The sequence below is a fragment of the Lepisma saccharinum genome, chromosome 26 (genome assembly GCF_977018435.1).
Source record: "Lepisma saccharinum chromosome 26, izLepSacc3.1, whole genome shotgun sequence".
NCBI classification, from domain to species: domain Eukaryota; kingdom Metazoa; phylum Arthropoda; class Insecta; order Zygentoma; family Lepismatidae; genus Lepisma; species Lepisma saccharinum.
Window position 1 is genome coordinate 52,666,122 of NC_139254.1, and position 12,108 is coordinate 52,678,229.

Genomic DNA, 12,108 nt, shown 5'->3' on the forward strand with positions numbered 1-12,108 from the left:
ACCTCGTGTCAAAGAGTGCAGCAAACTAGACGTGTATATAGGCAGTTCTTGATTGATTGATAGATTGATTTGGTTTATTTTACTTTACATTTCTGCCACTTTGGCTATTCACGAAGATGAGGATAAGTTATGGTATATTCAAATTGATGAATGGACACTCACAAAGGACACCTGTGCCCAGGCCTTGATTCGAATCCGTGACCCCTATGGTCGTAGCTCGCTTTGCTAGTTCTTAATAAGCTATATATATATATAATTTCTGAAAATTTTCATCTTGGTAACATATGTGGAGCTTTCGGTAAACCTCTGAAAGAAAATACTTGAAAGACCAAAAGAGAATTTTTACGGATCCGGCCATTTTAAAGTTGCAAGATTTATTGGAGATTTAGGTAACACGTACGGAAATTTAGGCGAATCTATACAAAAAATGGAATTGCTTGAAATGGTATTTGAAATAAAAGAGTGAAGTGTCTTATGAATGTACGAAAGACCTACATAGTTTGTCGTTTTATGTGTGTCAAAGTACATACATTGTACGTAAGGGAATTTTTTGAACATAAACTGATTTGACATTTCAGCTTGTGCTCTACAAGTTCTTGACCGCTAATTATTGTACAGAGAAATATCACCAATAAATACATTTGCAAAGACGCAATTGTTCCATATGTATGACATCTCTAATAATATATGACATTTTAATATCATTCTGATACTTGTATCAAGATGAATTTCTGAACAATGAACTGTACCTAATTATATAGATGTAATCGACAGAATTATGTGTAAGCAAAAATTGTACAAAAACATTAATACTCATTAGCCTCCCCGATGGCGCAGTGATAGCGTCATCGCCTTGTAAGCAAGGGGTCCCGAGTTCGATTCCCGGTGGAGGCACATAGCAGTTCGGATCCCACTTTAAACTGCAGGTCCAGTACCTATTAGCCTTTCTGTGCATAAATTGGACTTAAAACACCAACTCAATCAATCCATACTCATAAAATATCTACGAAAGTTTTTCTTATTTGACGCTGTAATATATTCGAATGTCATTTCGAGAAATATTTTTTATATCTCAATTTTTTATGTGTTGAAGCTAATTTATATTACCTTAATCAAACTATAATTACTGTAACTATACAATGTGTTGTTACGCATTTTGAGGATACTTTTGTAAAGTTGTTAATAGATTGTCGGAATGTACCTGGTTTGACATGCTTAAATACGTTGTCTGATGTCTCTAATAATCTTTTGAAGAATTTATGATGTTGGGTGAAGAAATATTTCTACTGCCAGTGAGAAGATTTAATTTGTTATCCTGTTACTGGAAGAAACGTGTATCATGACTTTTGTAAATTGTTTATGTGAGGGGGTTGCTGCAAACCAATGTAAATCGAAGTCTTAGTACTTTTATTCTTGTATATATGTATATCTTTAGTTATTGGAATATATTAGGTTAATGAATGCATACTTCATATGTTAATAAAATCATTGTATTTCTTGAAAATATAAAATATACTATCTGTGTTATCGTGGCTATATTTGTAATTATATTCTAGTGTATAATAAAAAAAAATACTTAACTTTTTCATGCACCTCTATTGTGTGAAGAATAAAACATACACCATTACATAACAGTAAGTTGTATGAGACCAATATGTCAAATTCTTACTTGTATTCAAGTTGGACATGTTAAATATACCTGAAGTAATGACTTTGCTACTGACTATAATATACTGTATGAAACTATCTGATAGGCATTTGCATAAATTTTTTGTACTACTATGGTAATTTTCTCAGCAGAAAGAAACTCAGTCCATTTCCATTATACTGTAATTATGAAATAGGAATAATTAATAATATTTACCCTCCAATTTACGCATACGTTAAAAAAAAAGAACGAACATAAAATTCCAGAGTTGAACCTTTATACTTGTTACGTACCACCTCGTTTCTACTAGGAATTAATCCTTTGCTCCTAATACAGTAATCAAAAGATTCTGATAATCTCAAGTAGTGGTAAATGAAAGTCTAGATTTCAACAAATAAAAGGTTTATTCCTCGCATACAGTTGGAACTGCTTTATATGTAACCCAGTTCTGCATAACTCTGTTTTATACGTAAATTGCTGTAGGTCCCGGCAAAATATAATTTAAAAACATGTTAATTAAACCTAATTTGTACTTAATGCATTGGTACGTAATTCTGTTTTATGAGCACTAATTTTTATAAAATACAGTTTGATTTGTATGTAACCAAGATACAGCAATGTCACAGGAGTTTCTTGTCGTTACAATTTCTCTTGAACATAATTGCGATACGAAATGCACACGTTAAATAGATGCCGGATAGCTGATGTTTGCCGTGGAGCATACTACACTTACCTGGAAAGAAATATACCCACCTCACACTTTTGATATAATATGTTTTTCAGAAAAAAAAGAAAATCAGACTATAAAAGAAGTATGTTGTTTGAAAAATCATTTAATAACGCTTAAAGTGAACCTAAATTTATTAACATTGCTTTATTCTAATAAGTGAAAATTTTCAAAATGTAATGCTTTGAAAAAAAAAACAAAAAAAAAACACCATTTCAGAATGATAGAAAACTGAGTTTTCAAGAACTTAAACAATAACATATGGTAACAATTGTTAATTTCTAATAACGTGCATGGCCTCCCCTTGCTCTAATAACAGCCTGAATAGGATTAGGCATAGACTGAATCAAATTTAATAGTCTTTCCTGTGGAATATTACGCCACTCGTCTTCGAAGTTCTGGGATGGAAGTAGGGGCAGGAATTCTGGCGAGGTACTCTTTTCTTTAGCTCGTCCCACAAATGTTCAATGGGGTTTAGGTAGGGACTGCATATAAGTAGGAGGCGCTAGTGAACTCTGCATTCGCCTATCAATCATGTACCTCCAAACAGTGGGAAGAAAAAGTAACAACAAGTAAACATTTTATGTCAAAAGTGTGAGGTGGGTCTATTTCTTTGCACGCAAGTATATATACAATAAACGTTTTCAGCTGCTACTGGTCAGCCATGGAGAACAGAAAATGGAAAAGTTACAGCTTGGACAGAAAGTAAAATTTATACGGGCAGTGGACGCTAATACACATGAAACTAAAACTGAAATAGCTGCAGATTAAGGCATTGCTTATACCACACTTTGCACAGTCATTAGTGAAAGAAATGCTATTTCAGATGAATTTTTAAAATTGGGTAGTAAATTAACAAAATGCAGCCGTCATCAAGATGAAAGAAAAACTGTTCTTGTCTGTATTTAAGAATCAAACTTTTAGTCGTTAATGTACTACTTTATGACAGAAATAGCCAGTATTACGTATATCTTGTTCCTCAAAATAGATACAATAATAGTATTTTAATAATGATATGGCATGGTATCTAAATCTGAATTGTAAGTAATTCTCAGTTATACGTAGTATTTTCTCTTCACCTTGACATAGCCTACCTAAAACTCAGATTCAACCTTACTTACTTAAAACGTTTTGCTATTTTAAGAGAACATGGCTAAAAGTCTGAGTCGGTAAATTTTCTCGAATTCTTCCCTATTCTCTTAACTCGTTGCCGTGGATATTGCTACACTGTTGATTACTTGATTTATTTGTAAGTCTCGGTGCAAGTTTCACATCTACAGGTTAGTCTATTCACTTGCCCTTCTGATACTGGTTATCTGTGACACGCTAAAGACAATATGCATAATAAAGGAACTCAAGATTCCAAAGATAAGTAGCATGCAACTGTAATGCCATATGTTCAGAGCATTACATACTTTCATCCTGGTTGAGTACATACAGTAATACAAGACATTGAATAATAAAGCATATACAGTTACAAATACTGATACTGCTGGAGCATGTCTAATATACTGATTGTGTGAAACTTGTACTTACATACAACCTTCCTTTCTGTCGATTTTGCTCTATGTAAATTAAATCATCAAAACTGTCCGAGTTTTTAAAGAAACTCCGTCGCATATTCTGATTTTGTTCTTGTTTATTAATAAAGTTTTGAATGACGCCCAAAGCTTCAGCCCACCTATGCCTACCCCTCCCTAAGAACAATTGCATGCAGACAGGCGTGCTAACACTCGGACAAAATTTGCACCATCACGAGTCTTAATTTTCATATAATCACAGTTGCGGCTATTAGGGTGTCCTGGGGCAGGGGCGGCGGCAGGGGGCGCGAAGCGGTACTTGCGCACACCCTATCCAAAACCTATATTCTACCGAAAACATTACTTCTTACAGTGTCATATTATGTCATGTCGTTGTCATATTGAGGGCCGAATGTTAGGTACTGAAGTGAGACTGCTGTTATTATTTACAACAGGCAAGCATTGATCCTACTCTCAAAGAGATTCCGGATTTATTTTCCTGTAAAGATCAGCCTCCCTTCAGAATTGTTGTTAAGAACAGTTTCTTCTTGTGCTTCAGGCAGTCTGTTTGTGGGTTTTCGATAAGTGTATATAGCTCAGCGTGAGTTGTTGTATGCATTCCTTTGCACTGTTGTTACATGGTTTTGTTACTACTTGTACTTCCGCTTTTGTTCGCATTGGAACAAAAATTTCAGTTGCTTTCAAGTATCGTGTCGTTATCGGGAAATTATTTGACGTGAGTTGTATCGTGACGGTACTTTCCTTAATAATTCGGCCAATTTGTTCTGGTAAACGTGCCATTTCAGACTTTTTCAAAGTCTGTTTCGAAGAGGCCAGAAATTCGCGAAGAAATGTTATAGTTCGTTGTTTGGGACAGTGCTGCCCAAGGAATTTTAACTAAGAAGTTGCTGTGAACTTAGCGTTTTGTCCTGACACCATAGCATCTGGGCATTCGGAAGGTAGGCTATATATTATGTAAAACGAATGCACGTGAACAATTTCAGAAAAGTGAAGCAGTCCAAAAGAGTGATTGATAATTACATGAATGTGACTACATGATTTCGTATTTATTGTGTTATTTTCTTTTTCAAATTGCAGAACTTTATGTTGCATAGTAGCGATCTCTTTCTTTTACCCAACGTACACAAACTGAACACCCAGCAGTTGTTGTCACCTATACAACGTATTTAACATTTGATTAACTGAATTTTGTACCTCAATTGGCTGTGCCTTGCAATGAAGAGATCCGGGGTTCGATACACGGTGGAGGCACATAGTGGTTCGGATCCCATATTAAACTGTACATCCAGTCCCAATCAACCTACATGTGCAAAAAGTGGACAAAACAATGTTTATTTATTATTTATTGGACGTCAATTTAAAATTGTACATTTCGGTCGCGGTCAGTTATGTTAATTTATTATTATAAGGGCATTGCAAGAACATGGTAACTTCAAACTGAAGGATTTTTTTAGAGAGTGAGCGACACCTATTAGGAAGGGGGGCGGCTTGCCTTGCTTGCCTCCATGGAAAAAATCCTCCAGTCGTCCGTATATGTCATTGGCCTCCCTTGAACAAACTGTTCTTTTCAAATTTCCGAACGTCGTTGTGGCGGAGTGGTTAGCACAATGCGTTACGACGCCAGGGGTCCCGGGTTCGAATCCCGGCTGGGCATGGGTGGTTGTGAGTGTCCATTCATCAATTTCACCATATCATCACTCATCCCCATCTTCGCAAATTAGGCAAAAGTTGCACAAAAAGCGATGTGAAATAAATCAAAAAAAGAAATTGTGTTTTGCTCAGGTAAGACTCCTAAAGTTGTTGTTTTTAACTAGTCTCGCTTAACAAGGGACTCTAAGGCAGTTCCCATATTTTCCTGAACTTGACTTTTTTTTAGAAATAGCTACTGGGCCAAAGGGGAAGTTAAGATCCCACCAACCCCGCTTTTGGAACGCCACTGCGTAGGGGTGTGTGTGTTTGTGTGTGTGTGTGTACTCGACTAACATTGTATAACGAGAAGCTTGGCTTTCTGTAAAACTTATTAGCAAATATAGAACTCTGATAGTTACGAGATCTACGTTCTGGTTTATCAATACTTGAAATACAATCTATTGTGACGTACAATTTCTTACATTATTCTGACGCACTTCTAGTTTAAAGGAGTGTTTATCAAACTAAATTGGTCTACTATGATTGTTCAGACCATTTGAAAACGATATGGACAACATGATAGTGCATGAATTCTTCATACGATAGAGGAGAAGGTCTAAATATGGGCGAAGGTTTAAATATGGGTTTTGGAGTTATCAGTTCTCCCGGGTGCTGCAGCCTGGCAGAGGCTATTGGAACTGGTTATCTGTCAAGGACAAAGGTTGCGGCGCCAATTCGCAAGAGAAAGTGGTGGTTAGTTTCGGTCTTGGACGCTGTTATAGAATTGCAACCTTCGAAAACTTTTTCCTGGTATGTTTTAATTCAGCGTTTTCTGAATTTTCGTCTGCTTTGTATAGGTTATGATATTAGCGGTACATAAAACAAATGTGGGCTTTTATAATGCCATGATTTGTTTGTGAAATATGTACCACAGAGAGCGAAAATAAATTTAAGAAGAAAAATAACATGATGGTCTAAATATGGGCTATGACATGAGGTCTAATGTTGAGATCACATTTTCAACAAATATTTGGATGTTTTTCTTAATCTCGATTTTTCGCATTCCGCGTGATTTTCAAAACAACAGATTATTCATAAATATGAATTTTATAATGTTTTAGCGCTTAATGACTGTTTTTTTTAATTTTAATTGCTTTTTGTGATATTGCCACTAGTAGCCCATATTTAGACCACAATTTTGAAATACATCATTTTACCATTTTTTGGAAATTGCTTTTTTTTTAAAAAAAATGGAGACCTTCTATACTTTAGCATGGTATTACATTTAAGTATATATTTCATAGATATGCTTGATATATTATTTTTTCCTCCGAAAATGACAACATAAAAAGGGGGGGCCCATAATTAGACCTTTTCCTTTACTATTTCCATATTTTACTCCTACTTCACATATTTTCTGACATTTTCATATTTAATACACATATGCATATTTAATACATGTATGCACGACGGCTGTTTAGATAGTTTTAAATACTATAATTGTATTGTAATGTTTGCTTGTAACTCCACTTCATGCGGAGATATTTATCTGTCCCGCACCAAGGTGTCAGGCTTTGGACTCGGGCTACAGGACGTGCGCTGATTCGAGTCCCCTGTGGGAATCGTAACAACTTTTTCTGAGATTTCAGCCTGTGTACAGGACAGCTGGCCATCCACCATCGTGAGGAAATTGGGGAGCTCGAATGAGTAGTGTAACCCGGGCATGGAAACGGACAACAACAATTGTGGGTTCGTCGTGCTGACCACACGTCACACTGTAACTGGTTGGATGATCTGCGAGTGAGGCTGGCAGTCGGTGGGTAGGGGCAACCCAAGGCTTCAAGGGCTGGCGCCAAGGGTTATTAATTATTATATATATATTTCAATGTTTTGTCAATAGAGAGCGCAGAGAACAAAAATTATGGCAAATGTTTTGGCTCCAAGTTGACCATTGGCCCTCTCTTGAAGAATGAGTAGAGTGAGATTATTTCCGTAACATCTTTGGCTGTTATGCATTTGAGGCTTCGGAACGAGTCACAACTCTCGAAGCAGCCAATTAACCAAGCGAGCAGCTGACGTCATCTCAAACCAGAACCTATCGCTAAGCCCCTTGCTCAGGTTCTACACGCCCACTAGGCTCGCTAGACAGACTGGCGCAGTCCGCTGGAGATGTTCCGAAAGTAATTCGACTCTACCATTCGCATTCTGTGCGGGACAATTAGAAAGACAATGGTAAAGGTTCTGTCATCGGAACGCGAACCCTGTACTTCTCACAGGCTCATTGCCGATCTTCATTTCTGCACAGTTCAGTTTCCTTCGATGCATTTAAAAATTCCAAAAGAGAGAATATAGAAGTTCTAGAATATTGTTTTTTATAACTTTATTAAAAAATGCTCAAAACAGTTTTTTCTACAAATGACACAACCTGTTTGGAAAATATGAAGAGAGTATAGCAACCGTGTGAGCAACCGAAGGTTCTGGGTTCGAATCAAGACCTGTCTGACTGTAAAGTAGAATAAATATAAAGAGAAATAAATAAATGAATATCCATATTCGAAATTATCAAGGGCCATGAAATGTAATTTTTTATTATTTCGCTTAACAGGATCTATCTAGTTGGACAGAGTGTGCATTTCTGTTCATTACATGATGGAAAATTTTATGTTGTATAAAATCTTTTCTGGTTTCTTCAACTGGTTTCTTTGGCCAAAAGACTACTAAGTTAGCAACACCTATTATGTTCCTTGCCCTGTCCATATCTACAGAGTTTCTGTTATGTCTTAATCTTACTGACATAAACATAAATACACATGTCAAGATTGGAACTTCATAAATAAATATATTGTAACTTATAACAAGATGGATTACATTTTAACACTTAAAGTCATGCATAAGATTCATAAACAAGGTGCACCATAGTTAGTACTACGCACAGACTATTACATTGGCCATAGCTGCAGTTCCCCATGCATAATAATGCCTGTTATGGTATATAATAATTTCTCCCCTTCCAGAGAAGACAGAAACTCATGAGGGATAAAATACCCTTATTCTTTTTATTCTTTGAGATTTCCATGGATCAAAACGCCTCGTGAAGGTGCATTAATTGTCGATAAGATAAGATTTCCAACGTACTTTAGGATTATTTAATTATCTCACCTGATAAAACTAAGAGCATATATGTACTTTAAACTATCACTGAGCTGATTGTATGCAGACAGCGGTTCTAGGGTTTCAATGCCTCCCTTTCTTGGCGACAAGTGTTTGTCGTGAAACATTCAGAGTTGTTTGAAACGAGGAAATAGTATTTGGATCCTTGTTAGGTGTCAAGAAAAGAAGAAGAGGAAGAATTTGGAATTCACGACCCAGGATTCACAGCGTCCAGCAGAGAAAATACAAGTTCATCGCAACGTGGGAAAACGAAGAAACTGCATGGAATTTTCCAGGTAATTTCCTCCAATAATCATAAGTTGAATTTTAAGAAGCAGTTTAGGTTATAGACTAACCTGTAGATATCAACCTGACAACGAGATTTGCAAATTTTTGACTTGTAGGCTGAGACAAAATCTGATATTACCACTTACCTTCGAATACGTTGTTTTTCTATCGTTTTTCGAATCGTTGGTTCACTTCCCGTTGGGTTACTGAACGTATTCTTCGCTTCGTGGCGGAGTGGTTAGCACATCGCGCTACTACGTTAGGGGTCCCGGGTTCGAATCCTAGCTCGGAAATGGATGTTTGTAAATGTCCATTCATCAATTTCATCATTTCATCCCTCATCCCCATCTTCGCAAATTAGCCAAGAGGCACAAAACGCGAAGCAAAATAAAGCAAATCAATCAATCAATCGCCTTGTTTTACGGTACATACGTAATGTGGCTGGTTGTAGCAATGTCACTTTTCACAAAATGCATGTGTTCCTTGCGACACTGCCATGCTCTGTTTCACCGCATTAAGTTACGGCAGTCAAATGTTGTGTTGGGTTGCCTGCATACAGGCGACAAAACTGACTTTTTTGAACGTTTGTGGCGCCGAAACTACGCACCAACGATGGAAATGTTGTTTGTTTTGATGCCCTGTGCACGTTTCTGTGGTCCGTGGGCGCCATTAAAATGGCGCCATGTATAGTTTAACACAAATAATATTTCCGGAAACCATTAACTTCAAATGGAGAGCTTGAGACGAGCCAGAACGATACTACCCTTTAAGAATCAAGTCTAGAACAAGACCCTCAAAATTTTTCTACACTAAGCCGAGAATCAAAAAGACCGCTGTAAAAGCGAGATTTATCGAGACGATATGGATACGATGTTTGGTGTCCGAAATACTCATTCTTGTTCGAGATTTCGGTAAAGGGTAATGAAAATTTAAATTACTTAATATGGGACTTAGTCAAATATACGAGACGAATGCCTGCCCAATATGAATTGAATTTGAAATTTGGGTGCGTCAACACTTAGGCTATTTTCCACCTGTCAGATGATAGGGGTCCAGCCCCTTACCTTATATAGAATATTGTTTGATTTTGTGTTTTAAGTCCACTTTGTGCACAGTAAGGGTAATCTGGTCTGGATCGACAGTTTAAAGTGGGATCCGAACCACTATGTGTCTTCAATCGGGACCCCTTGATTACATTTCTTCTTATTATTATTTTTTCTTTTAAATTGGGTGCGTCAGCACTAAGGCTATTTTGCACCTGTCACATTATATGGGGTCCAGCCCCTTATCGTTACACAGAACAGCTCTAACGTTGCATAACTAAAATCATAAAATATTAAAATGTTCTGACTTTCGTTAAAAGCTGAGGCTGTAAAGGAGCACTCAGCACAAATAAGGACAAAAAACAGGACAACACAAACAAAATTATACTGGCCATGGGGCCAGTTGCAAGAGCCTCGTTAGTCTGCAGTCCAGGGTGTACTACGTGGAAGTGAGGTTGACTATTGGGTGCACTAGGTGGAAGGAGCACCCCTCACACCCCTCCCTTGATTACAAGGCGACGATGCTACCTCTGCGCCATCTGAGAGTTCTTTATCTAATTAATAACACAACTGTAATGTCGGAGACTAAAATATTCTGACCAGTTAAAAGCTGAGGCTGTAAAGGGACACTCAGCACAAAAAGGAAAAGTAAAGTGCTCGCCTGTGCTTTGCACCACGCAATGAAGACGTATAAATGTGTGGAGTTAGAGCACCACACTTTCTTGATCACGGCCGAAGGTGGGGGTGATGTGATCAGCACCACGCCCCTGGCCATCTTTACCTCCCAGAGTTTCCTCAAGGTACCCACTTTATACGACGCTGGGTGGGCGCCGGAGCCGCTTGAACAGGTGGAAAAAAAAACCCGGTTCTTCTCCGCCGGGGATCGAACCCAGGTCTCTCGCATGGTAGTCAGCACAAACAAGGACAAAACACAGGACATACATGGACGTACGATGATTATACTGGCCGTAGGTACAGACGCCAGAGCCTCGTTAGTCTGCAAAATACGTGGAGGTGAGGTTGATAATTGGGAAGAGTCACCCCTTACACCCCCTTCCCAAATTCCACACACACAAACACACAGCTTATATACCTAGTATATTCCATATGAAAATGCCGTAAACCTCAATTTTTAAAATTAAATTCAATCGTATCATATCCGCTCGGTTTAAGAAATATTGACCCTGGCAGACCTTGCCAGCTCCTGCTCAGAAATGTGTAGGATAAACCTTTTGCAGGAAATGGTAAGAACACTGGCCTTTGGCTAGAGGTGACGGGAGGCCAAGCAAAGGCTTAAATAGGTGTGCGTGAGAGCGACACGAGGCCTTTTTACTTGGAATCATCGGAGTAGCAGGAGCTATTGGTCTGTTTTCTAAACCGAACAGGGTAAGCTATCCTACACCCTTATCTGCCATTCGCATTGCTCAGTTCAGTATAAAACCTAATCATGAGTCTATATCAATGTTAAGTTAGATATTTGTATCTGGCCCGTTCAGGTCTGTCTCTACCATCAATAGTACTAATCGGGAGGGGCAAGTTACATCCCTATTTAAGATTTCCGCGTTCATGATGGAACGCTACGCAATGATGTAACTTTATGATCTTGTGAGTAAGAAATCTAAAATTGTCATTTGCATAACGTATCGTGCCCAAGGCGTTGGGTAAAAGTGACAAGCCTGCTGTTATCCTTAACCTAATAAGAAGCAGACAAAGGAATGCTTAATATGAAATTACGCAAACGTTAGGGGGCAGTCGATGAGTGTTGTTGGTGAAAGACGGGAGTCGATGAGTGTGGATGGTGAGGAGAACGTGGGAGCTGAGTGACAGTTTTTGGACAGTGAGGAGTCAGCGGAGTGAAGTCTGACAGGGAGGTCAGATACGTGACAATTGCCATTATTTAAAGGACAATCTGAGGGAATAAACGTCATCCAAACGGGAGGCAAGTAACATCCTTTTCCTAACAATGTTCATATCGATTCAGTCGTGGAGAGTATAAAACACATTTCTAGTTCAAGTCAATTCTTTACCATTCCTTTGAACGTGATCTCTCGCACATCTAACGTTTAGGCCAAGCGAGTAATA